Below are 27476 nucleotides of genomic sequence, written 5' to 3' on the forward strand. Positions count from 1 at the left end.
AGTAGCGCCTGCTTCTGTGGTGGTGAACAAAGCATGAAGAAGCTTGGATTCTGGCCTTGTGAAATTAATTTAAAGCATGAGAGAGACTTAAGCCCCTGCTGTCGGTATCATCAAGATGAAGGCAGAGCTTGAATGATTCCAGACCTTGTCTATAATGTGGAATAAACGCGTTTTGAAGTGCCGGGGCCCATGGCTCTTTACGTCGGCATGTAATTTGCTTCCTATTGATTTTTGCAAGGTGCTCGAGGACTCTTTTTTTTTTCCCCCCACATGCCAAAATTTCATTTCTGCTACTCACAGGACAAGAGAAATTGGATATCCATGTACGACTTGACCAGGCTTGAAATTTCATTTGATGCAACTGTTCAGCTAGTCGAATAAAAACGAGCGGGTGGGGGCTTCAGCAGGGGGGGTGTGGAGGGCGGCTGCCATGCTGACTCCTGAGTGTGGCGCCCCAGACTCTTCCCACTTACAGAGGGTTTAGGGAGGGTTTGTGTGCTGTCCCTCCCTCCTCCCTTCTCAGACCCGCAAGTTGTCTCTCCGTGGAGAAGAGCAATGTGCTTTTGAGCTCAACAGTCTTAGTCTGGGGGCTTAAAAGATGGTGAAATAAACCGACTCTTGGGTTCGGAGCGCTTGGCCAGGCACAACGGGTCTTCCCTCGGGTCCTAGTTGTGGGGAGTTTTGCGTCCTTTGGTCCAATTGTCAAGGCCTCTGTTTCTCCTTCTGAGCTCCACTCCTGGTTCCAGCCTCAGAAGTGCAAGCTCTCTTTCCAGAGGAGAATAAAAGCCATGAAGACCCTGAAGTCAAAGACCTCCTGGGACGTGGCCTGGGCCAGGGGGTTCTCTAGGGGGTAGGGAGGGGCCTCAGCCATGGCCTCACTCCAGTGCCCCCCTCACCCAAACCGCGTCAGTCTCTGTCTGTGGGAGCTGGAGCCGCCCATCCTGGTGGGCCTCCTTTGGACCTGGAACCCAGCAGGCCTGTGGCTTCAGCTCTGATACACCATTGGGTTTCTGCTCCATTTCTAACCCATGGAGATGTTTATTTTGGAGAGGAGTAGACTGTATTTTTTCAAATCCCCCCCCCCCTTTTTCTTGTATTTGTGTGTGTGTTCATGTATTTGGAGCTGAAGGAGGAGGGGTCCAAAGCGTGAGGTTCCCTCCCTGTCACATTTATCCTAAGAGCAGAGAGTGACACCGGGTGAAGGTGCGGACGACAGGGCGGGGAGGGGGCTACTCCCAGCGTGTCCCCTGATGCCGCATGAGTCATGGTTTTTGATCCCGTGAGCTTCACTTCCGATCCCCAGTGCCCTGCGCCCCCTCATGAGCTGCCGACTCGCCCTGCACCCCTGCTCTGCAGTGCAGCCCAGCCCCGAGTGCAGCACTGGTGTCACACACCCCCTCCACCCCGACTAGTTCCTCCACTAACCTTCCTCCATCCCCTTGCCCTCAGTCCCCTCTGAGATGCCAGACTCAAACCATTTTTCTTTTCATCTGCAAGGGTGGGGACGGACTAAATTTGTTGAAAAGTAAGAATCCTTGGTCTCCCTTTGATATTTGCTTTTCATCTTATCGCAGAGTCAGGGTAGCACCGTCCCCCCCCCCAGCACAGCACTCTTGAAAGACTCCCCACCTGTGTGGCAGGTAGAGCCCCCTGCAGCCCATCCAGGTGTCCCTCATGACACGTCCGCACAGTTTGCCTTCAGAAACCCTCCAATTTAATGCGGTTTCAAGTCCTTGGAGAAGGACCAAGTGGAAGAGGAATTCGGCACAGAAGGATCTGTGCCTGTTTATATTTATCGCCTTAAAATGATGACAGGCTAGGAAATGCACCAGTTAGGTAAGGTGGACTCTGCAAGCCGTTCAGCCATCTGGTCAACAAGAATGTCTGTGAGGCTACACACGCATTTGGGGTTGGGATGGTTTGTACAAACTGTCCCTCCCCCTGAGTGCGATATAACCACAGGGAAGAAAGTAAGTGAAGTTGATTTCCTTTACTAGTGAGTCTGGAGAAGTAGCCCCGTCCACGAGTCACCAAGTTCCAGCCCTTCTACATCTTTTGTTTTAGATCAGGCCCCAGCTCTCCATCCTGGAGGGGTGGTTCATGTGCTCATCCAGGTCTGGGACTCCTGTGACAGTCTCCCAGCCGGCCCCAGTCTCCCCTCCCCACCGCCAGCGCACACGCCGTGCCTCACACCTGCCATCCCGCCGACTCCTTAGCTCCAGGTCTTCCCGTGGCTCCCCTGAGCACGGCGCACCACGCTGACCTTCATCTGCTCACCAAGGGTGTCCTCTCGGCCGCATCCCTTGCTTCTCATCTCTGTCTCCCCGCAAGGGGCTGCTTGCACTTCTAGGGGGGCTGTGGGCACTGAGGGCGCTCCACCTCGGCCGGGGCTGCTGCTCTCACCTCGGCTGCGTTCATGCCCACGTTTGAGAGTGAGTAACCTAAGTGACCCCCTGTTTGGGGGCGGGGGGTGCAGCACAGTGGACAGAAGTGGCCTTGCCCCTCGTGGAGCACACAGACAGGTGGGGAAGACAGACTTCAGACAAGTCATCACAGCATTCATTACATAACTGAACATGGTGGCAGGAGCCGTGAAGGTGACCAGCAGACCCCGGGAGTCAGCGGTGTGTCGAGTCAGCTGACATTGTGGGAGGAAGTAGGTTCAGGGAGGTGTGTGAGTCTGAAGACAGAGCTTCCTGAGACCAAGGACCAAGGTATGTGAAGGTCTTGAGGAGGAGACTGACAAGGACCGAAGCCGTGTCGTTGTCAGAGCACGCGCTTACTGAGGTTTACTCTGTGCCAGGCAGAGGCTTCAGGATTTAGCCTAGATTAACTCACAGAATCTTCACAACACCCTCCAGGGTAGGTGCTTTCACTCCCACTTTACAGATGTGGAGATGGAGGCACAGAGCGGCCAGCAGGGTGGTGCGATTTGCACTCAGGTGGTCTGGATCCCAAGCCCATGCTGTAATCACTGCATTATCTCTGTTGGGCGGGTCAGGGTCTTGAAAGAGGCTTTTGTGGCTGGGGCTTAGACCAGCTAGGTGAGGCTGGAAGGCAGAGATAGGGCCAAGGGAGTCTTGTCAGCAGTTTAGGGAGTAACACGATCTACTTTGCACGTTTAAGGGACCCGTTTGTTTGCTTGGGCGGCAGTGGATTGAAGGGGAAGCAAGGAGAAATTACATACTGTCGCGTCCTAGTTCAGGTAAAGATGGGGAGGGGGTGGATTTCCCTCCTTCCTTCACCTGGTCTCTTCCTGCTTGTCCTCCGCAGCCTAGTGCAGGTCGCTGTCTGTGTGTGGGTCCCCCTCCTCCGCTAAGCTGGCGTTCTCGGGGTTGCCCTGCCGAGTCCATCTCTCAGGGTTCCCCACGCACAGGGGGCACTCAAATAGGTTAAAGGAATAGAGGGAGAATTAATTTCCAAAGAAGTCCAGTCTCTGGCTGATTGGACTTTTCAGGTTCATCTTAAAGGCTCTGATGTGAGGCCTTTGATAAACCATTGGGGGGGGGGGGGAGAAAACCCAACTCTGATGTGACTTCCACACTGTAAACCACCTGTGGCTTTGGCGAAGATTCTCTCCTTGACCGAAGTCTGTTCATTCTCCTCCAAACTCTCTTCTCGAGTAGGCTCTGACTTGTGGGCCTCTGGGCTCGTCTCTGCATTGTCCAGCTTAAGCAAGAATCCCGTCGAGTCAATTTAGCCAGAAGTCCACACCCTCCATATCTGATCACCTTCGATTATCTGGTCGGGTTCCTTGTCCCCCACCATCCTCCAGAGGGGTATCTGATCACCCTGGCCTGCCTTCAGCAAGAATCCTATTAGGTTGGTTTAGCCAGAACCCCGACAGACCACCCTTGAGGTTTCCTCTTAGTAACTTTCCATTCCTTGACCCCGTACCCTGCTCCTTGGCTGTGAGTTCCTGCTCTCCCTTACCGTATTCAGACAGGAGCCCAGTCTCGCCCCCTCAGTGGCAGAGCCCCATAGCAGTGGCCCTGACACCTGCTGCCGTGGTCCCCTGGAGGAGTCTGCCCTGCCAGTTCCTCAGCAGATGTCGTGAAGAATTTTATACCCTTAATAAATTAAATTCCCTGTGGGGTACCCATGGTCTGTTATTAAAGCTAAAATTTCCATTCCCTTAATAGCACAAGTGACCAGGATTCCTCCTCCAGCTTCACATTCTTAAGGAGTCAAAAGGTTCCTTGACGGCAGGCCAGTCCACGCACAGCCTACTGGTCCCTGCATTCCTGCTCAGATCTCCAAGACCCCGGGACTTTGCTGTGCTCTGGAAGCCAGCAGAATTTGGCCATGGGGGACCTGATGGGATGGGAATAGGCTGACCCTCCTGGCTCTCCTCGTGGGCCTTTGTGCCCATGCAGTCTGGCATGAGACCACAGGGTCCCATGCATTCTTAGCCTCTCAGAGGTCTGCGAACAAGCACATTAGCATCTGCACAGCCGAGTGCAAGAGGCTCCCCATTTTTATGTATAAGCTTTTGCTGATATTCAAGCATATGTGTTTTATGAAAGTGCAGTATCAGTGTGCAGCCGGCTGAACCCACCCTTGTAACCTGCACCAGATCCAAAACCAGAACATCCCAGTGTCCCGCATCCCGCATCCCTCACCCCTCACCCCCACGTCCCTTCCGCTCACTGCCATCCCAGGAAGGGACGGCCTGGATTAGTATTGCCTGTGTTTGAGCTTCATGCTGGTGGAATCATACAGCGTGTGATTAAATTTGGAGCAGGGAGTGTTTGAGGGTTTTTTTCCCTCTCATCCTCCATTTAGCACATTTTCCTAGAAATAATAGAAACAAGATGAGTGGAAAGTTTGTCTCATTACAGAACTGAACACGCTTGGCATGAAGCCACCCGTTAGAATTGATAGAATTCAGTAATGATAATGACCGTGTTACTTGTCGATTGTTTTATTACTGCATTATCGCCTTATTTATCACCAGAGGAAGAGTAATTCTTCGAAATAAATTTTCTAGATCAGCGGCCAGCAAACTCCTGCAAGGGGCCAGACAGGAAATATTTTCAGCCTTGCAGGCCATATGGTCTCTGTCGCGTCCACCAAACTCGGCTGCTGGGACGCAGATGCAGCCACGGACCAGACGCGCACAGATGCGCATGGCTGTGCTCCCAGAAACTTGATTGATGGACACGGAGATGTGAAGTTCGTAGCATGTTCATTTGCCTCAAAATGTCATTCCACCCTGTTTTTTTTTTTTTTTTCCTCCTTAACCGTATTGGAAAGAAGATCACTCTAAAAATTTTAAATGCTTATCTGTGGTCTCAGAAGGAGCTGGAGGCATTTTCTTACTCGGTTTGGGCAATGCAGCGTAGGAACCCTGGCCCTGTCCTGTTACTATGTCTCTTAGGGTCCGTTGCTTCTCTGGGTCTGTTTCATCCCCTGTGAAATGGGGATCAAAGTCAGAAAGGATGTTCAGCTGGTCACACCGGGGGATGGCTGTGCTGGTTATTCATGGACAGAATCCCGACCGGCTGATCACGGAGCACCAGTACCCAGGCTGTGCCGGGGGTAATATTTTGAATATCACCCTTGATGCTAATGTTCCCCCTGCAGGGGTCTTCTCTGTCCCTTCTGCAACATTTCCCTGGTAGGTCGTCACTGCTCTTCCTCGTCCTTCCACAGAAATGGCTCTAGATGGTCCTGCCTAAGAGGGGTACTTTGCTTATGTGTCAGACTCCCCCCAACCTCAAGGATTTTTATGTTAGAGTGTCTAAATTTTATCATTTTCTGTTCCCCTAGTGGCCACCAGGATGTGAGCTGTAAGTTCTCCCTCGCCTGCCTTAAAGCCGGCCACCTCTGTTGACTCTCTGTTGGCTCTTTCTAGTGAGGAGTCCAAAACTAAAGTCAAAAGAGAGACCCTGCATTAGACCCTGAGCTGTTCTCTTAGGAATGAGAGTTTTATGCAACATATGGATGAAGAGCATGGACTTTGGGGGCCAAAGAGCCTAATGGAACCCCAGCTCTGCCACCTAGGAGATGTGTGTCTTGGGCTGTGTTACTCTCCCTCTCTGTTCCTTGGTTTCCTTGTCTGTCAAATGGGAGAAAAGAGCCCACCTCATATAGTGTTGCTGTGAGGATTAAATGAATGAATACGTGTTAGGACATTTCAAACAGTCCAGGCACAGAATAAGCCCTGTGTGTTTGCTCTCATTATTTTTTGTTTTCTGTGTGGGTACGTTACTGCTTGGTTCTGCTGCCTGGTGAAGATAGCTGAGGTTCTCAGATATATGACCACTAGACAAGTAACATACTGGATGACAGGTTTGGGGGGGAAATATCTCATGAGTATTGCTTTATGATTTGATGGTTTTCTATCTGGTCTCATTTTATTTTTAATAGCTCCAGACTCCTTATCCTGAACCGGCCTCTCTGTTTGGGGGCACATAAAGATAGGGGTTAAGAATGGATGGTAGAAGTATAAGTACTGTGCAAAATGAATTTATTCCTACGAGACTTTAAAGTGACATTCTGAAGGAAATCGCAGTTAATGGTTAGTTTCCTTTGGGGAAACATTCTTAAAGAATTACAGCGCAGGTCTTGCATATCCTTGATGGAAATCGAACAGCTCCTGGGTTAATGTTTAGTTAAATGAGCCACACACACACAGATCACTCTGCCTGGTTAGGGGCAGAGGAAAATGATTTTAATTGAAAGATAATTTTTTTAAATGAGAAGTAATCCCATTAAGGTGGTTGGATGATGAGTGCTGAGTATTTTTCTTTTTTAAAAGATGGACTTGCCTTTCAAAAAGGGAAGGGGGAATAAAAAAAAAAAGAAAAAGAACACCCAGAGCTATTATAGTCTCTCTCCAGGATAAAGTATCTTTATTGCAACTCTAAGATTGCAGAGATGCATGTCGTAAAATTAAGACCCACAGCCTAAAGCCCCGAATTAGCTAAGAATATTCTAAGAAGCGGGTGATAACATATTTTCAGAGTGCTGGCGTTTCATGCTGTTCGCTTCTCTGGTTGATTTTGGTTTGGGTTCAAAGCCGAAGTCTGCTGGGTGGGCAGAGAGGAAGCAACACCGCATTTGCACACGAGGTCCCGTGCCTCTCCCTCCCTCCTCGGCTCCCCATTCTTTCGTCCCCACTGGGTTCTGGCTTGGCCTCAAGCAAATCTGTGAGGTGTGTCTGCGACTGGTTTCCTAGGACTGCTGTAGCCAATGACCACAAGCTGGGTGGCTTAAAAACCAACAGAAATTTATTCTCTTCCAGTGCTGGAGGCCAGAAGTCCAAAAATCAAGGCGTCAGCAGGGCCAGGCTCCCTCCAGAGGCTCAGGAGGGCAAGGGGATCCTTCCTTGCCCCTTTTAGCTCTTGGTGTTTCTGTGCTTGTGAGAGCATCTTCCGGTCTCTGCCTGTCATCACACGGCTTTCTCCCCGCGCCTTGTCAACTGAAATAAGTGCAAACCTAAAGGCGGAGTTATGTTTTATTCGGCAGACATGTCTGAGGAGTCAAACCCCTTTGAGCCTTGGATGACAGCCTCTCGGTCACTCTGCGGGATTGCTGCAAAGAGACAGGGAGGAGCCAGGATATATAGGAGCTTTACAACAAAGACCAGGTAGTCAGAACATTAAAATATTACTGTTAACTAAAGAAAACCAGGCATCTCAAGTCAAAGAGTTTAGTGCTTTTCTGTGTATGGGAGGGAGCAAATGTCTGGGCTCATTGAAATCATTCCTTGACAAGCACCTAGCTGTCTAGGGCCAGGGTCCTGTCCTTCCACATTCCAAGTCCCCTCATTGGAGGGGGGAGGTGGCTGCAGAGGCTGGGCTGCCTGCTTGTCTGCATCCTGAGTTCTCTGTGGCAGTGGCAGCTGATGACTTGATGGCCACAGCATTCTTTGTTTACTGATATGGCTTTGCAGTGTTTTTCATTCACATGTCTCTGTCAGATCCTTCTCTTCTTTCTGGGAGCACCGGTCATTGGACTTAAGACCCATTTGCAAGATCCTTAATTACATCCGCAAAGACCTTTTTTCCAGAGACAGTCATGTGGTCATGTTTCTGGGTTACTGGAGGTTAGGATTCAGACTTATCTTTGAAAAAGTGTGACAGCCACTTTCCCCATTCACTAGCCTGTGGCCAGAGGGCTTAATTAAATGCCTCCCAGCCTTGGCTCAGCTCTTCTGTAAAATGGAGATGATAATATTTACCCCACTGGGTTCCGGGTAGAATGGGGGAGACTGTGAAAGCCACTGGCCCAGGGCACAGCTTCCAGCAGGAACTCAGTCAGTGTGGGTGAACCTGAAACCAGCGTCTCCTTGACCTCAGCATTCACTTTCTTGTCTGCTGGCAGATGATGTCTGACAGCTAATGCTTCTGTTGGGAGAATCTGGACAAATGGGGGAGTTGACTTCTCTAGAGGACACAGGTTATTGATAGGACCCAGTGAATTAATGCAGAGAGTTCTGGCCAGGACGTGGCCACAAATTTGGGGTTGTCATTGCTGTGGCACATAACCCGTTTGGTCCGAGCCAGCGGAAGGGAGGCCTCTGGGAGCCCCTGGAGGTCAATCCTAAACCCACCGCAAGGTGGCCACCCACCTGGACTTTCCCTAGCTTTTTATCCTCTGTTGACCTTGAACTCAATCTGCTTGGCCTCAAAAACTGCTCTTGGTTAAAAAAAGTACTCCAAGTGTTCAGGTAATGAGCAGAATTAGCATCATTTCTCCCTAACTGTATCTTTAGCTGGTGTGACGAGAGGTGAGCCCATGGTAGTGATTACGGCAGGAGACACAGCACACAGAATTAACTGTCCTTTCATCAGGGAAAAAAAAAAAAGCTTCTCCAGCCTTTCAACCCTGGACCAGTATCTGGTCCCTTTAGAACTTAGTTTAGAAGAAGCCCCCACTTGTACCTTTGCTGCCTGAGTCACACCCTTACTTGGAGATTGTGGCTGTGTTGATGGCGAATGACAGAGAGGGACTTCACTACGTTCCCCCAGCAGCTTGCTCCCCGGGCAGTGCAGGGTGTTGATGTGGTCTCTCTCGAGCTGCTGGTACCCTGGCGACGTCTGACGCTCTTCACGGTCATCATCCCTCATCATCCCACTTTACAGACTAAGTATCCACAGCGTGCCAGCCTCAGTCGTGACGGGGTTGTGGGCCTGGGGGCCGTTGGCACCCTAGACGGACACACGGCCACAGCGGAGGGTTGGGGAGACACAGGCAGAGTTAACAGTGAAGAAGGCCCTTTTGAGCCTCCCGGCCGCCATATTGCCCAGATGCCGCCATTACAGATGGTCTCAGTCTGGTCAGCACACAGCGTCTGCTCGGAACCCTAGAGATTTCCACCTTCCTGGGGTGGAAAATGAGCAAGATCCTGGACGGGAACCGTGGAGGATGAACTTGAGGATGCGTTCCTGAGGCCCCGCGCATCCCCACATTCCCACAGTCCTGGGGAAGCATCTTTCTAACAGTGTCTTCTTGAGGCAAGTTTTATTTTCTTGTCCGTCCTCCCTTTTCCTTCCCCCTTCCTACCAAGATAACCACTGCCCTGAAGTTGACATCATGATCGCGTGTGTAACTGTTTCAACATGCGTATAAATGTTCTAGCGAATTATTACCATCATTCTGTGTGTTTTTAATGTTACGTATACTGTATTATACAATATACGTTCTTTTGTAACTTGTTTTCTTCTCCTTCCAACCATGTAGATTTCCGATGTATCCATTTGGATTCATAGAGATCTAGTTCCCTCACTGTCCTTGTCAGTTACCTAGCGGCAATAATTGATCCATTGCGTTACTGCTAGGCAGCTAGGCTGCTTCTGCGTTCGTGCTCTTTAAAACAGAGCCTCAGTTACACTCTTCTTCAGCCCTCCTTGCACACACATGTGAAAATTCTCTAGGTCTAGGGCACACTTGGAGAGGGAACTGCTGGCCCGAAGATGGGCATCTCTTGTGCTGAGTTTGGCAACTTGCTTTCCAACGCAATTTACATTCCTCCAGCAGTGTTGAAGAGTTTTGTTGTCTCAGGTCCCTACCAGTGAATGCTTTTTATACGATTTACCAAAATGTTTCCACCTGACAGGTGTGGAATAGCTGGCATTTGCCTCTCTGACGGCTGGGAAGGTAGAGCAGTTTCTCATATATTTGTTATGTGAAATATATCCTTGGCATATTTTTTTTTTTCTCTGAGTCTTTTGGGAATGTAGGGGAGAGGTGCTTCATTTCTCATTGATTGTTAGAAACACTTTACATATTCTGGGTACTAATTTTTTGTTATGAATTGCAAGTATCTAGACTAGAGTCTGACATTTTTCACTGAAGTATTTTTATGAAAGAATAACAAGAAATGGGAAAGAGCAAGTCCAGCTTTAAAAGAAGCATCTGTAAAAGGATCTGTTTATTCTGCTTCTGAGACTACAGTTGACCCTCGAACATCACAGGTTGGAAGTGTGTGGGTCCACTTCTACACAGATATTTTTCAGTAGCAGATGCTCCAGTACTGCCCTGTCCTCAGCTAGTTAAACCCTCGGATACAGAGGAACCTGGGGTACCAAGGCTGATTGTAAGTTCCCTGTGGATTTTTGGTGCCCCTGACGCCCACGTTGTTCAGGGGTCACCTGCAGTCTGTGCTGTGCTAACAAGAAGCGAATGGACTGTGAAAGTTCTTATTTATTGAGATGGTATCAGGACAAGGTTTTCATTTTTTTTTTTTCTTTCTGAGTCTTTGTTTTGCCTTTTTAAAGCATCGCCTACAGGAATATGCCTTTGTCCCTGGTGGTTCTCCATTCTCACGTGCTCTGGGCTTCAGTAATGAGTTGCTGATGCCACCACCCACACCACAGGGGACACAAGCTTGGCCGCCTCTGGTTCCGAGTGTCATAAGTTCCTGGGGCCTCTCAAAGATGAAGGCTAGCCAGCAAATGGTCGATTAGCCGCCATCCTCCCAAAGTGGGGACGGGCTTTTCCTAATACAGAAGCAATCATGTTCATTACAAATCCCACCAAAAACATATTTCTACTCACCAGGAGACAACTACTGTGAATACTCTGCTTAGTGTTCTCTGGTACATGCATGACTCTGAGTATCATGTAATAACAAAAGTGATCATAAAGTACTTACGGTTTTAGATTGTACCTTTTTCACTTAATAAATACTTTGGAAATCTCTTTTCTAGGCTAGTGGATATATTCCTACAGTGTCAGCTTTGATGGCTGCATAGTTTTCCTTTCTATCTTGGAGATTTGGAAAGATTCCTTATTATTGGAAAGGCTCTTTCTTTCTTTCTTTCTTTTTGAAGAAGCTTTGAAGTGAACATGGATATTTGTGAATATCTTTACTTCCTTGTGAAAAAAAAAATCTGAGACTAGGAATTACTGGATCAAAGCCATGCTCATTTCTAAGACTTTGGAATATAGCCCCAAATTATTTATTGTGATGGGGGAGGAAGAAGGGGTACCATCTGGTTCAGTCATCCCTGGATCCATGCTGAGTACCTGTCTTGTGCCGGGCATTTCCTGTGAATTGGGAATATGGAGATGACTGAGGTGATCTTGGTCCCAGATGCAGAGGCAGGTGACTAGGAAGGTGGCTGACTCCAGACACGAGGGGACTGTCCTGAGGAGGAAGGAGGCTGGTCTTCAGTTAAGGGAGGAGGGCAGTCACAGTCAGAAGTTCTCCCGGGATGGTCCATGTAGCTCCCCTCACCACACCTTAGTCTTCTATCTAAACCACGTACAGTGTTTACCTGGACCAAAGGAGCAGCCCCGCCTGTGTTGGAGATGAGTCACATAACCTCTTGTGTTTCAGCGTCCCCCCCTGTCAATCAGGAATAATGATGACACCAGCCTTATCTGCCTCACGGATGTCAGGTTCAAGTCACAGGATGGATAGAAAAGTGGTTTGCTGGCTGTCAAGTTCTGTTATAAATGTTGTATAAACAGCATCGCTAATGTCCTCGGGTGTGCACCAGGGCATCAGATGAGTAACGGCTCCCAGAGGACATTAGAGAGGATGCCGGTCCTGAAATGGGACGTCTCCCGCTGAACAGGGGTGTGGCCGGTCACGAGGACCCACTGAACCATCCTCCACGGAGCGCCATGGGGAGTGCGCGGCTCTGTGCCCACACAGCCCGGGTTCAAACCCCGGCTCTCCATGTACCAGCTCTGCGATGATGGACAAGAGACTCAACCTTTCTGTGCTGCAGTCTCTGCACCTATGAAATCTAGATGCTCCCAGGGGCCTTGTGAGAATCAGGGGGGATGAGGCACATAAAGTACGTACCCAGGACCTGCTGTAGTATTCACGCAGGCTCTTATGATTATTACGATTTTTCAGCTTGTTAATCCTTGTAGAGAAACTGTTAGAACAGAAAAAAGAAGACTGTTCCCTAGCAGCTTAAAGCAGCCTAAAATCAAATTCTGCTTTTCAGATAAAAGGTTTCATTCATCATTCTGGAACTTTCTAAATAGCTCCTTCCTGGTAAAAGTGCCCTGCTTTGGGGATTTAATTTACGAGGATTTGCTTTTTCTGCATCAGGTTGGAAGAGGTGATTTGCTGTTACAGGAAAGGGAGCAGAAACTCCATCGATTGGCACCCACCCCACGTGGAGTGCCTTCCACGTTGGCCCGGGGCTGGGCTACGGCTGATTCTCCAGGGAACAGGGTCTTTTCTATGTAGATCTGAGCACCTTGGCAAGAGAGCTGTCATCTCTGACAAGCAAGCAGATGTGGTTTTCTTTCTTTTTTTTTTTTTTTAATTGCCACTGAAACATCAGTTGCCTTCTCTCTGAATTTGCCTTTGTGTTCCCAGAGACCACAGAGTATTATGGCTTGAAGGTATCTAGTCCCAGATTTGGCAGTTTCCTGGCCCAGCAAACAATCTTTCAATGGATGGGATGAGCATTAGAGTGGGCAACTTTTAATTTTTTAAAGTAAGGATATTAAAAGTTACCATCAGGTAGACCACCATTTTATCTAAGAAAGTCCTTTTAACACCACTGCCCCTCAAAACAAGGTGGGGGTGAAGGGGAGAAAAAGTGAAAGGACTTAAACTCACGATGTTTCTAAGGGTTGCACCAATTAGGTTTCATGAAAAACTTCCTCATTTGTTCTTATTTTTTTTTCTCTCCTGTGCATCCAAGGAATCAGAGATCTCATCTCCATAAAGAAAAGGAGGACCAGTGACTTGCTCAGGGTCACACAGCAAATCATCCTCAGTCAAGACTGGAGTGTGGGCCCTCAGAGGCTCCCTTTAAGCCTTCCAGGCTCCTGGCCACTGAGTTGTTTAAACTGACTCTGGTTCTTATAGTTTGTGGAAGCAAACTGATTTTTTCCCTAAATTGTTCCCAGTGAAGGAACACTATAAGCAAGAAAAGCATTTTCTCAGTGCTTACATTGCCTAACGCTGAGGATTACTTGTTGTGAACGCCAAGCCACTCTGGTCAAGAGATACCAGATTACAGTGGCTAAGCTGAGAGGGGAGTTTACTTTCCTTGCTTGGTAGCAGTCCTGAAGTTGGTGGGGAGCTCTGCTCCACGTGGTCACTTGGGGACCTGAGTTTCTGCCATCTTGATGCGCTGTCCATTGCTGGAATGCTTTCCTTGTTTGCAGAGCTGAAGCTGGTTTGCATGGAAGTTAGGGTGGGGGATGGAGCTAAACTAAAATTTGATGTCTTAAAGACAACACCCAGAAGATTCACACAACACCTCCAGCCTAAACCCAGGAACACAGCTACATCTAAGTGCAGGAGAGGCTGGCAAAGGGAGTCCCTAGCCAAGCAGCCAGGCAGCCAGCTGAAATGCTGGGGGTGGATTGGGGAGGGGTTTCCATCACTAGAAGAGGAGAATGGCTGCTGAGGGGAATCAAATAGCAATCTTGGTTATAGACATAAAAATGTTTTGGATCCTTATCATTTTTTCCTCTAACAAAATGGGAAAAGGAAATTTCTGCTTCTTGGACTGCTTCGATTTTCGATCCACCTGATTAAACACCCCTCATATGTTGGAAAGTAGATGCCCAGGAGGGCATGGTTGGTGTGAGAGCACATCTGTCCCACCTCAGTTATTCCACCCGAAGGCCTGGTGTGATGGAGGATTGTCTTTGCCCTTTCCCACAAACACAACTCTCCTAACTAGCATATTTCACGGGGAGATCCAAGGACACAGTTTAAAGAAGACCTTGAGTTCCCAAACCTGATGACGTCACCCACTGTTAGCGGGGACAGCCTGTCCTGGCACGTGTTAGCTGGGTGGAATGGTCCAACGACTGCAGGTTCTAGACCTATATTTACCAGCACTCAGCTCCTGCCTGATGACGCTCGACAGAACGAACAAAGCTGTAGATGACTCTCCCAGATGGCTTCCTTATTTTTAGTTTGGCAAGAAATTTCTGGAATGTCTTTATTTCTTCATGCCGATGGTCTGAGTGACTTTAGTGAAGGGCGAATTCAGGCACTCCAGGAAAGACATGTTACCAAGCGTGTTATCACCCAACACGTTCGGGGAAACCATAGGAAGATCAGGCTTGTTTGCAATCTCCCCAGTTCCAGGGGGAAATAATTAAATTACAAATGAGATTGGAACCCTGCTCATCTCCGCTGCAGAGAGCGTCTGACATCTTACAGCTCTGCTACAAAAGTGTGTCATTCCAGGCAAGCCCATGAAGTTGCTAGTGACTCCCTCACTAATCCACATCCCCAGGTGAAGGACCAAGGTGGAAACCTTTTTAAATACTCTTACTGAAGGAATTAACATCTGTGTTAGTTTCCTGGGACCGCCATGACAAGTGACCACAGTGCAGTCACTGAGAACAACAGAAACGTAGTCTCTCAAAGTTCTAGAGGGCAAAAGTCCAAAATCAAGGTGTTGGTAGAGTTGGTTCCTTCTATGCCACCACTGTCTCCTTTTTCTAGTGGCGACCGGCAGTCCCCGGCATTTCTTGATTGCAGAGACTTCACTCCAGGCCCTATCTCTGTCTTTATAAGACTCTCTTCCTCATGACTCTGCATCTCAAATCGCCCTCTCCTCTCTCTTATAAAGAGATCAGTCTCTGAACTTGAATTTAGCACCTCCCCCACTCAAATTCCAGATGATCCTGAGAGCTTCAACTTAATTACAACTGCAAAGACCCTATTTCCAAGTAAAGTCGCATTCACAAGGTCCCAGTGGGTAGGACTTGGGCAGATCTTTTTGGCCGGTCGCAATTCAACCCGCGACAATATCATAGCAAACAGGCATTAAAAGAGATGAAATCTATTACCACTAAGCCCGCTGTTTGCTGAGCTCAAGGACTTACAGCACAGAGCCTTGGAAATGCAATACGCTCGTTTTTCACAGTTGGGAGATGAGAAGAGGCAGAAAGTGAGCTGGCCCAGCCCGTGGAGGTGGGCGGTGGCTGGTCCCCTGCTCACGTCCACGGGCAGCCCCGTCTGCCCAGCTGCGTGTGAACAGCTGGCTCACTCGTTTCCCTCGCGTGTGCCTGCTCTCAGGCTCTGTGATTAGTTGGTGCCTGCGGGGCTGTCATTCATCACCCAGGGCTTGATAAGTGTTACCTTACTTCTTGATAGGTACCTTCTGGCGTATTTTTCACTTGGTACCTTTGGTTTGTTGTGGTTCCTTTGAGCTGTATAAAAGTAAGTTTAAAAACAAAACAAAAGCAAGCAAGAACCAGGCAAGGAAAGTCAGAACTGTAGCTCGGTGCTGTATGATTCCGTGGGACGAGTTTTCCTTGGCCCTCCTGCCTCCACCATTTCGCTGTTCAGAGCTCTGCTCCACCTCATGCCTAGTGCCGTGAAGCTGGCCCCGACACGTCCCTGTCCTTTCTAGGGTGATAGACATCTTCCCGAATGCATCATGGCAAGGGGAAGATTTTCATTTCCATTAAGTGGTCTCACCTTTGCAGGAAACCAAAGAAATATTAAACTTAAAACAGTTCCTTTTTCTCATACAGCTTAATATCAAAAACAAACAAACAAACAAAAAACAAGCAACCCAATCCAAAACTGCGCAGAGGACCTAAATAGACATCTCTCCAAAATGACATCCAGATGGCCAACAGGCACGTGGAAAGATGCTCAGCATCGCTAATTGTTAGAGAGATGCAAATCGAAACTACGATGAGGAATCACCTCGCACCAGTCAGAATGGCCATCATTAAGAAGTCTGCAAATGAGAAATGCTGGAGAAGGTGTGGAGAAAAAGGAACCCTCCTACACTGTTGGTGGGAATGTAGTTTGGTGCAGCCATTACGGAGGACAGCATGGAGGTTCCTTAAACTAAAAATAGACTTTACCTTATGATCCAACCATCCCACTGCTGGCCCTATATCCAGAGAAATACATAATTTGAGAAGTATAATTTGAACATGCACCCCCATATTCAAAACAGTTCCCTTTTTCATTGCGAGGATGTTGTGGCTTAGCTGCTATAGAACGAGAGAAAAGTAGTAATTTGAACATGAAGCAAGGTTTAAGGGTGGACCTTAGAGAGTCTGACTCTAATGCTGCCATCTGGAATCCTTCCTGCCCTGGATATTTTAGGAGCAGCTGGAAGCTGTCTCCAGAAGGTGTTTCTGTGATGGGGTCCCTGGGAGGCCGGGGCCAGCTGCTCTGCATGGTTCCCTGCTGCTCCTCCTTGGAATTCAGGCCGTTAGCCCTTTCCTGAGTACATCGCCTCCTCGAGGGCCCGGGAGCAGGAGAACTCTGTTGTCCCAAAGGCCTCACGTGACTCGTGTTTCATTCAGGACAAGAATGATAGGTAGCCTGAAAAATAATCCTCGGCTGTGTTTCCTTTGGTGGTTGAGAAGTAAAGCATTTCAGATCTAGTTCCTTTTACACTTAGGTTTGTGTAAGCAGAGCCCTCTTCGGGTCTTCTTTAAAAAAACAAAAATCAATGGATCAGTAGGGTAACGTACATACAGGGATTCGGGGGGAACAATGATCTGGAAGCCTTTGCAGCTGCACTCCACACCACCGAGGGGCCACGGGGACAATTTTATAGTTAACTGAGGGCACCAGGGTATGGATGTACATGCTTGGAACCAGGAGGCGCCTTCCTAAATCAGGATTTATGGATGGATAACTAGTCTCAAGGGTGCCAGGAATACACGCCAGTGAGGGTCTTCATTGTGTGGGGACTAACAGAGCAGAGCAGCCACCCGGACCTAACGATTTAGATCTTCTAGAAACGAAAGCACCGTGAACACTTGGAGGTGCCTCTGCAGTGGGCACGGGGAGTCAGAGAGAGCTGAAGGTCTGTCCCTTCTTTCATTGCAGTAAAATAGAAAACATAAGCTTTACCATCTTTAACCGCCAAGCGTGCAGTTGAGGTGCAGTAGGTGTGTTTGCGTTGTTGTACCATCATCGCCACCATCCCTCTCTAGAACTCCTTTCACCCCCTGACCTGAAACTCTGTCCTCGATAATACAGGAGCTCCCCGTCTGCCCCATCCCTCCAGCCCCCAGCAACCACCAGTCTACTTTCTGTCTGTCTGATCTGACAACACTGGGGACCTCATATCAAAGGAGCCATCTGTAACGTCTGTCCTGTAACTGGCTTTTTCACTTAGCATTGTTCTCAGGGTTCATCTGTGTTGTAGCAGGTGTCAGAATTTCCTTCCTTTTTAAGGCTCCGTCATAATCGTCATATGAAGGGACCACGTTTTGTTCTCCGTTCATCTGCTGGTGGACACTTGGCTTGTGACCACCTTCCTTCTCCTCTTGCTTTGACCTTCCTCTGCATCCATTCTACCCGTAGCCCCCAGCTGCTTTTGTGCCCGGAACATCATTTTGTTGTTATGAGCCATGTCTATCAACAGAATTTCCCAGAGTTTTGTGAGAAAGCAAAATAGAACAGATACCAGTTCCAAAGAAAAACCTGTTCCTGGGAAGTGTTGGAAAAAAAGTGACCGAGGAGAGAGCAAGGCTTCCTGGCATGATGGAGCATTTCTAAACCCGTATGCAAATCCCAGAATATTGTAGGAGTTACTTACTAAAAGAAACCTTGATTTTCGAAGGCCATGCAGTTATTTTGTTTGCCAGGTGTTGCTTTTACTTGTAAGAGGGAAACAGTGGAGCAGAGGGTGTTTGCATTAGCCAAGGTGATCTCCTGTCCCCTTTACTGGGTGGAAATTGTCTGGCTGTGAAAGGAAGGCACGGTTTGCTGGATTCAGTTCAGCAGCATGTGCTCGGGACAAAGTACAAGTCTACTCACACGCTACTTAATTAGCGTTCCCTTGAGGCGTGCCAGGAGCATCTGCTTCTCAAAAGATCGTCTTGATTTTGAGAACAAGTTGATTTCGCCAAACCCACAGCTTAACTTTTTTAAAAGAAATTCCCAGTTGGTCTTCTGTGTCCTCTGAGGAAGTGACTATCTGGGGTCAGCTTCAAACATAAACTTGGAAAAATAAAGTAAAATAATTACAATTCTTATTTCACTTGAGGATTTCATGAACCTTTACTCACCCAGAGTCTGAATTTATCAGTGTGTTGACTGTAATGCGATGCCAACTCTTTGGCAGAAGCATGGAGATTGTGAAACTAGGATGATAAAGCATGACTTTTTGTCTGGGTTAAGTACTCCGTGAAGCTGTCATCCCCTGCCAGGTGTGGGTGTTTTCCTCCCCTGGTCCCAAGGTTCCGGGTGAATCTCTCATTAGAACCCTTAACATGTTATCTTGGAAGTGTGTACACACAGGGTTTGCAGACTAGACCTTGTATTCACCCAGGGCACCAGATTCTGCATTATTTTATTCCAGCCACAGGGCCAGTGCACGGCAATGATGACAACCACCACTTATTAGATGCCTGCTGCATGCTAGGCCCTGTCCTAGGAGCTGAATGCAGTGAGACAGGCATTAGCTTGAGCTGAGGAGCTGTGGCCCAGCTTTTTTAGAATTTCTCCTGGTCACTCAACTCATAAATGGTGACGTGAGGCCAGTGGGACTCCAGGAGCAACTGCTTTCCCCATCAGAACATGGCTTCCCTATTGATGGGAAGATACCAGATGTCTCATGAAAGAGTTAATGATCAAAGCCACAATGAGATACCACTTCATACCCACCGGGATGGCTATGATCAAAGGACAGATAATAACAAGTTTTGACAAGGCTGTGGAGAAATTGGAACCCTCGTAACTTCTGGAGAGAACGTTAAATGGGAACCTTTTTGAAAGTTGCTCAAAAAGTTAATTACAGGATACATAATTACCATATGCCCCAGCAATTGTATTCCTAAGTGTATACCTAAGAGAAGTGAAGTCATATATTCATGCAAAAAACTAGTACAAGAATGAGCATAGCAGTGTCATTCATACTCACCACTGAGCAGCATTTGAGTAAATGTGGGTTTTCATAGATGGGGTTGGCAGTGCAGTTAGGTTCTGTTTTTAGTTCGTTCATTTTTTGTTTTCTCCTTTTTCAGTTTTATTAGGTAGAATTATTACACTTCGACTGCACATACACATTATATTGCATGTAAATGCATATATACAGTATCCTGCACTTTTTTTTTAGTTTACATATATGTACTAATTATTGTTTCTAAGAACAGATTAGATCTTTAGCTCAGTTAGGGTCTGTTTTAAGAGTGGAATCCCTTAGCATCTTTCAGGGACTCTGACTCTTTCCCTTAACGGATGCTAACACTGCTCTGGGTCCTGGAGAGAGGCCAGGGTCATGGTGCCTGCACGTGGACACGTGCAGCAGGGAACGAAACAGCTGCACAGAGATACAGCATGAGCTGCGGTGCCCGTGGCAGGGACACAGTCAGGAAGGCGTCGTGGTGAAGTAGAGGTGGTCAGAAAAGCTACCTCCACTGTGTCCCGTCTCCCCTCCCACTCCGTGGTCCAGTGACACTTAGAGGCTGGTTTCCGTCCCCAGGTCCTCCATGATTTTCCGCATTACAAGTCATTCTCTGTTACACCATCTTGTTAAAGGGTCTGGGGGTGGAGGTGGGGGGACTGCTATTCGCATGAAAGTTTGGTGAGACCAGGGTTCTTGTTAGGCTTGTTTCACCAGCTTTTGTAACTGTATCCGGCACATAGTTGGTATCAATAAATCCTTGTTGAGCAGGGAGGGCAGAGCTCAGTGGTAGAGCACATGCTTAGCATGCATGAGGTCCTGGGTTCAACCCCTAGTACCGCCACTAAAAAAAAAAAAATTTTAAATATAAAAATTAAAAAATAAGAAAACAAATATTTGTTGAATCAACAAATGAATGGATTTCAAAGTTATAGAGTCCCCTATAGTGAAGGAGAGAAAATAAGGCAAAAAGAGGAACAACGAAATATTGAAAGTCTCAAGCTAAGTATCTGTCAGGTCAATAACAAACGTGAATTGACATGATGCAGATGCTGAAATCAGAGGGCTGTGTGTTTCTCCATCTCACCACCAATTTGTTTTAATTTTATTGATCAGACCCAGACCATGCCTAATGTTCTGGCTGTCAGTGCTATTGTCCAGTTCTTATATTTGCTCTCAAAATGTTTCCTTCTCTTTATATACATTCATATATATGTATGTATGTACATATAGCCACACATATATGTGTGCCTGATATATATGCATACACATACGCATACATCTGTAAGTGTAGTCACTGGTTTGTGAGATAAATTGACAGTAATAAGATTCCAGTCTCTTCTTTGCCACTCAGGTTTTTTCAAGGATATGTTCACCTTACTTGGGAGGAAAAAAAAACAAAGATACTGAATTTAATTGTTGTCTAAATTGCTACTTCTCAATTGAAGTGGAAGATTACTAAAGAAATGAGATTTAGAATAAACTCATTAGTAATTTGGGAGAATAATGAATTTAGACACTCATTTCATACCATGCATGAAAATAAACTTGAGAGATTAAAAGGTTAAGTGTAATAAGGCTAAACCAAAGGAAAACCAGGAGACAATAGAATTAAAGAAGTCTAGTAAAGGGCTTATACAAATTTATAAGGACTCCAGGAGAGACATTGGCAAAAGAATTCAAAAAGAAAGCGCACAATAGAGGGAATATAATTAACAAATAAATAGAAAATATTCTGGTCCTTTCACAAAGATATTGAACTTAAAAAAATATTTCTCAGGTATTAGCAAAAAAGTTTTTTAACAATGTCAGTTGCTGTTAGAGTATATCAAAGCAGTATTTCAGTAGGTTTCAGATTGCTTCATAAACTGGGACTGCTCTTAGAAAGCATGTGGCAATATATATCAAGAACTCGAAGAAGCTTGTGGCCTTCCTACTTTTAGAAATATTTTCTAAGAAAAAAATGCAGAAGTATAGAGTTACATGCACGAATATGTCCACCACAGTGTTGACTTTTCAATAATGAAAGAATAATGACACAAAGTATGACCCATTTACAAATTCATTTGAAATTTATTCTGAAGTCAGGGATAGCATGACTAAATTCACCTAATAATAAATGAAAAAGTAAAATTTTAATCTGTGTATAACTTGCCAAGAAGAGACATGTTTAAAATTACCAAAAAGGAAATGTAATTTCAACGAGAATGATGCAGTGTTGTAGTGGGTGGGATTCTGAGAAATTTTTTCTTCACTTCCTTATTTTGGAAGGCAGTCACTTTTTGAAGAACATTTTTAAAAATTTTTACAAATAGACTTTATATTTCCAAGAGGTATAGTCCCTAGAATATTTATTTTATGCAGGTTATTTCAATCAGCAAAAACCAAAAGAAGCAGGCTTCCTTGACTGGTCTGCAAATGAAGATTAACGAAGCAGTATTGTCTTAATGAGAAAAATGTGCTTAAGACATCATGGATTAATTCTACTTTGCCAAACCGTTCTAGGGTTAAATGATTCTCTCGCTTTTCCAATCTGCATAGTTTTGTGGGAAAAGTTCAGACATATAATCAGTCAAGTGCAGACTCTGCTGCAAGCGAGCTATGAATTACCTTTGAAAAAGCTTATCTTTGGAGGTGAGGGAAGCAAAGACTGCCTATACCAACCCCTCTGTTAAAAGTCGTAAAAATAAAAATCAGAGTCTAGCCTATTGAAAGATAAAAACACTTGAGTTCCAGTTTAGAAAACACATCATGTCATTTTCTCCTCCTGTATGTGTTGGTATCGATGCCAAGGAACATGAGCTATATAAATGTTAATTTTTCTAGTAGCAACGTGTGGTTCCTTAGCCAGCTCAGGGCACATCGTAGGTGGATGTGCTCAGAGCTTTAGCGGCTGCTTCTAGGTTCCACCTCCTGTTAGCTGATCTCATGCAGCCTGGTTTTCCCTGGGTACAGCCTCGTCTGATCTGAAAGTACAGGGGTTGTCTGGGATGCCCATAGGATCAACCAAGTCTCACTTTTGCATTTATATTCAATTTAGTGGACGATTGTCATTTGGATTGTACGGACACCCCAGTTAAAAAGAAGTTCAAAGCAATGTTTTAAAAGAAAAAATTCATTTTCAATTTGGGTAGCTGTGTGGTTCCTGAAATCCCTTTCATTTTTAGGGTTTTGTGATTTCAGAGCAGGAATGCAGCATGAAATCTTCTCTTGCTGAGGCTCTTAATATAGTTATTGGGAAGCTGAAAAATTGGCTTCTGAATGCAGCTACCTGTAAAGATCTGGACGGTTTGTTCTGAACAAGATGCTGTGTCAGCACGTTGGATTCATTTGAAAGCTAAGATGGTCATAGGGAGTCATCTTAAAGATAAAGTTGTCGGAGATAACAATAGCTACCAAATCAGAACTCTCTGCCTGGCCAGTTAGCAGGGTTGCGGTGGTGTCCACGACTGCGTGCGCATGTTGGTACCGACTTCTGTCAGATGGTCTCAGAATGCTGTGAAGCACGTCGGTTGGTTTAATGCTGACGTCTGGGTGCTGCGAGGTATTCCCCGGGTACCTAATCTTCACTTTGGTGCTGGTGGGCTCCACTCTGCTTCCAAGCCAGCAGTAAGAATGGAGTGTTGTTGCAATTCTAAATTCTAGAACACTGCACTGAGCAGAACTTTTCTTTCTTGAGGGTCCAGGTCTAACACTTAAATTGAAACAAGTAATATCAGCTTCTTTATCAACGGCTTAATGCACGATAAAGTATATATGCTGCATGTAAAATTTTTTTTATAGTTTCCTAAACTTGACTTCTGGCATTTGTTGCTTTATACATTCCCTGCTGATAGAATTTTGTTGCCGGAAAGAAATTCAGGGGTCTTCCAGGCCATTGGTCTTTCAGGGGAGGGGAACAGTTTTCCAGTCCCATTATGGACCTGATCAATCAGAATTCCATGGGGTATGGCCCAGAATTTGTGTCCTTGCAAAGCTGTCCAGTGGGGCAGGCAGGAGGAAGGCAGGGTATCAGGGTGTTCTCACTGAGACAAAACAGGCCGAGAGATCATCACATAAACTCATTCATTGCTCGCACTACTCGTTGCCTGCGTTTGAAATTTTCCAAAATGAAAAGATGGTGGTCCTGATCATCGGGGAGGCTGGGGAGGCATAGTCCGCTCTCCTCTCAACAAGTGAGAGTCTGCAGGTGAAGGTGCCACCTAGGTCATTGGTGGTGCCTGGAACTCATGTTTCTGCCTCGTTGGCCTTCCTCAACTGATTGTTTTGCTAACCTTCTTGAAATTTAAGAGAGCGTTAGGAAGCCTGACTTGTAGGATTCAGTTGTTTTTTTAAGCACAGGGGAATTTGGCAAGATGTGTTTCCGCACAAAAGTTCTGTAAAGATGCGTTTACAGTCGTTCAGTGGGTCTGCAGGATAAGCGTGGGCTTTTCCAACATGGACCGTGGTGCTTCTCCTTTGCTGCTGAGTCCAGTGGTAAAGGATGTGATCAAAGTCCAGTGATAAGTGAGTGAATGGAAGAATGGATGACTGATAGGGTAGAGGTGCAGCACGTGTCTCTTTTAAGCAGTGTCTCAGGAACAGAACAGCCAGGTCCAGAGCAGAAACGGAAGAGACCAGCCACAGCCTGGTGAGTTAACATGGCAGGACCATGACAGCCTGTTGCCAGTCACTGGTCACTAATGTCAGTCTGGCTGAACTCTCCAAGGCCTGTCAACGAAATGCACGGTCAAGCTGCATGTCCTAGAAATATATCTTACTGACTTCGTCAAGCAGCCGCTGGTTCAGTTGCAGATGCATTGAATTGTCCGAATGATTTGACCAGAAGCCCCAAGAGAGGAAGGGGAAAAGGATAGAAAGAGATGAGAAAAAGAGAGGGAAATGCCATAATTGAGTGGAGAAGGAATTGTCATAGGAGCCGTGTTTGTTATGGCAAAAAAAAAAAAAAATGTAATTGTGAATGAAAAAAAAATTGCTTTATTGTTTGTTAAAAATAAATAGTTTAAAAAGCAGTTGTTCATTTTTTATTTTTCATGGATTTATTGAGATGTAATTCGCATAAATTCCACTCATTCAAAGAATACAGGTCAGTGGGTTTTTGTATACTTACAGAGTTGTGCAAATATCACTGTAATCTAATTTTAGAATGTTTTCAGCCCCCCGAAAAGAAACTCCATGCTCATTAGCAGCCACTCCACATTTCTCCCTTCTCCCCACCCGTGGAAACCACCAGCAAAAACTAATCTACTTTCTGTCTCTATGGAGTTGTCTCCCCTGGACACTTCATATAAATGACGTAAATGGTCTTTTGTGACTGGCTTCTTTCCCTTGGCATAATGTTTTCAAGATTCACCTGTGTTGTGGCATGAGTCAGTGCTTCGTTCCTTTAATGGCCAAATGATATCTCATTTTATGGTATACCACATTTGGTTCATCCAGGTATCAGTCGATGGGCATCGGGGTTATACGCACTTTTTGTGAATAATGCTGTGAACATTACAGGATTTGTGTACACACGGGTTTTCAGTTTTAGGGGGTATGTACCTGGACGTGAATTGCTGGGTCGTGCGGGAACCTTATGTTTAGCATGTTGAAGCACTGCCAGAGAGTTTTCTGAGGCAGCTGCACCATTTTACAGCCCCATCAGCAATGTATAAAAGCTCCAATTTCTCTCTGTCCTTTCCAATACTTACTACAGCACATCTTCTTGATTCTGGTTATCCTAGTCGGTGTGATAGTGGTTTCTCATTGAGATTTTGATTTTGATTTTATGTCCCTAATGGCTTATGATTATGAACATCTTTTCGTCTGTTCATTGGTCATTATCTGTCTCTTTTGGAGAAATGTCTGTGCAGATCCTTGGCCCATGTTATAATTGGGTTGTTTATCTTTTCATTGTGGAGTTTTAAGTGTACTGCTTTTATTTTAAGCATATGTCTCTGTCTGGGTAGAAAAATGAATGGAAAGATAGCAGTTATTTTAAACACCAAAGAGATATAGCAAGTTTGATTGGCTTATAATGTAGTTCCTTGTAACCTAGTTTTAGGAATCATTTTGTTTATTGGAGACATCAGATATTGACTGCAAAAATATATTAAGTATAGCACACACATAGAATCCTGGGTCCTTTTACAGCCTGTTAGGGTAGGTGCTAAGTCTCTTGGGGGGAATGCTGAGTTAGTGGAGATATCTGTTTAACATTGAGAACATTTTGATATTTGTGAATTTTTCATATGTTATATAAATTTGAAATTTATATGTGCAGTTGAGACTGTTTCACGATTCTGTTGGAGGATTTTTATTTTTAAGTAAGTTGCGTGGAAGCTCAAGAGACAAGTATCTCATTTGTGGGTATTGTGAATTTTTCCGGAAGAAGAGAACCTTTTTTTTTTTTTTTCTTGCAGACAGTTGCAGGAAATTATTGTTTCTGTCTTTAAATTATCATAATTGGGTTTCTTTATCACAGACTCGTAAAACCATGGAGTATGTACACAGTCATGTTTATTCACTTGATATTCCGAACGTAAGTATACTTAAGTTGATTATGTTCATTTCAGAAGAATAGAACGTGGAGTTTAGAATTAGACAAACATACACAAGTATCCATCGTGCACAATATTTCTGGGATGAAATCAAATCTTATCCTGAAATCTAATCAGCAGTTGTTTGTTGGTGTTTTTGACACACAACCTTTTCTCACCTCAGTAATGAGTACATCACCACCAACGAAGTGGAACACTGGCTCTTAGAGTTCTCAGCCAGCATCCTAGAGCCTGGTGCAGGTTCCTAAGAGTTGAGTCAAGGACAGCCCAGCAGTGGTGCTGAGGTGCAGAAACTAGAAGTCAAGAGCATAGCAGTCTACATAAGACAGAGTTATTTTTCAGATATACAGAAATGGAGAGAGAGTTATTTTTCAGATATAAGGCACTGACTAATGAAAGTATAACATCTCAGTGTTACACTTTCATTAGTCAGTGCTCTTTGATACCCTGTTTCCAGACCACTCATTTCCTAGGGGGTGCTGTGGCATGTAACCACAAACAGGTGGCTTAAAACAACAGAAATGTATTCTCTTACAGAGAGCCTCTCCTGAGGCTAGATGTCCAAAATCAAGGTGTTGGCAGAGCCATGCTCCCTCTGAAGGCTCTAGAGAATAATTCTTCCTCGCTTCTTCTGCCTTCCAGTGGCCCCAGAAATTCTTGGCATCCCTTGGCTTGTGGCTGCATCACTTCAGTCTCTGCCTCCATCTTCACATGGCCTCCTTCTGTGTGTGTGTGTGTGTTTCTGTGTGTCCTTCCCTCTTCTAGTAAGGATGCCGGTCTTTGGATTTAGGTCCTAATCCAGTATGACCTCATCTTGATTTAACTGCCCACATCTGCAAAGACCCTGTTTCCAAATACGGCCTCCTGAGGGTCCGGGTAGACGTGAATTTTGCAGGAGACACCACTCAACCTAGAATGCAGTCCTAGCCACCTCACTTTTCGGGCACAGAGATGATCTTGGGCTTCTGTGTGTGTTATTTCTCAAACAAAATGATCTGATAAGACGTATCTTAAAATTGGAAGGAGGAGAGTGTTGTATTTGTATGTTTCAGAAAGGGCTTTTTAAAAAAATCCAGATGGGAGCTGTTACTTTTGGAGTATCTACCTCAGGGTAGGCACCTCTGCATGTATTATCTCATTTAATTAGGTCCCGTTACCTTCTTTTTATTCTAGCTTCTCATGTAATTGCACTTTACTAAATTTGTCAGCAAGATCTTTAAAATGTTACCACTTCCTACCTGTTAACCATATCTGTGTCTGTCTCATGCCAAAGATGTAACTCATACTTGGCCATCTAACAGCTGGCTTGGGGCAGATTCTTAAGCTCCTTGAATCTCACAGTTTCTTCATCTGTAAAGGGAGGAGGTTTAGTAATTCAGCATCGTGGTGGCCAATAAATACTATGTTTGTCAAATATGAAGAGTTCCACACTGTCAGTTCCTATTATCATGCTTTCTTCCTGGCTCTTTCAGAGGTATGTGAGTCTTCTTTTTGTCATTACTGCCAGAGAAGGTTTAGGAATAGATGTATTGTGGACATCCCATTTTCCCATAAAGACATTGTTATTCATAGGCGTATCAGTTAAGAATTGCATGCAGCTGTATACAATAGAAAACTCTCAGATAATAGCAGACTAAATAAGAGTATTTGTTTCTTT

The 27476-nt window shown here is 45.7% G+C and overlaps 1 protein-coding gene across 3 annotated transcripts in view; it reads left to right on the forward strand.

The window, feature by feature from the left end:
• The window catches only part of PRKCA (protein kinase C alpha), a 361121-nt gene that overhangs the window by 205637 nt on the left and 128008 nt on the right, over window positions 1–27476 (forward strand). The gene's annotated exons all lie outside the window — the stretch shown is intronic.

This window comes from Camelus ferus, chromosome 16, assembly GCF_009834535.1.
Source record: "Camelus ferus isolate YT-003-E chromosome 16, BCGSAC_Cfer_1.0, whole genome shotgun sequence".
In the NCBI taxonomy this organism is placed as follows: domain Eukaryota; kingdom Metazoa; phylum Chordata; class Mammalia; order Artiodactyla; family Camelidae; genus Camelus; species Camelus ferus.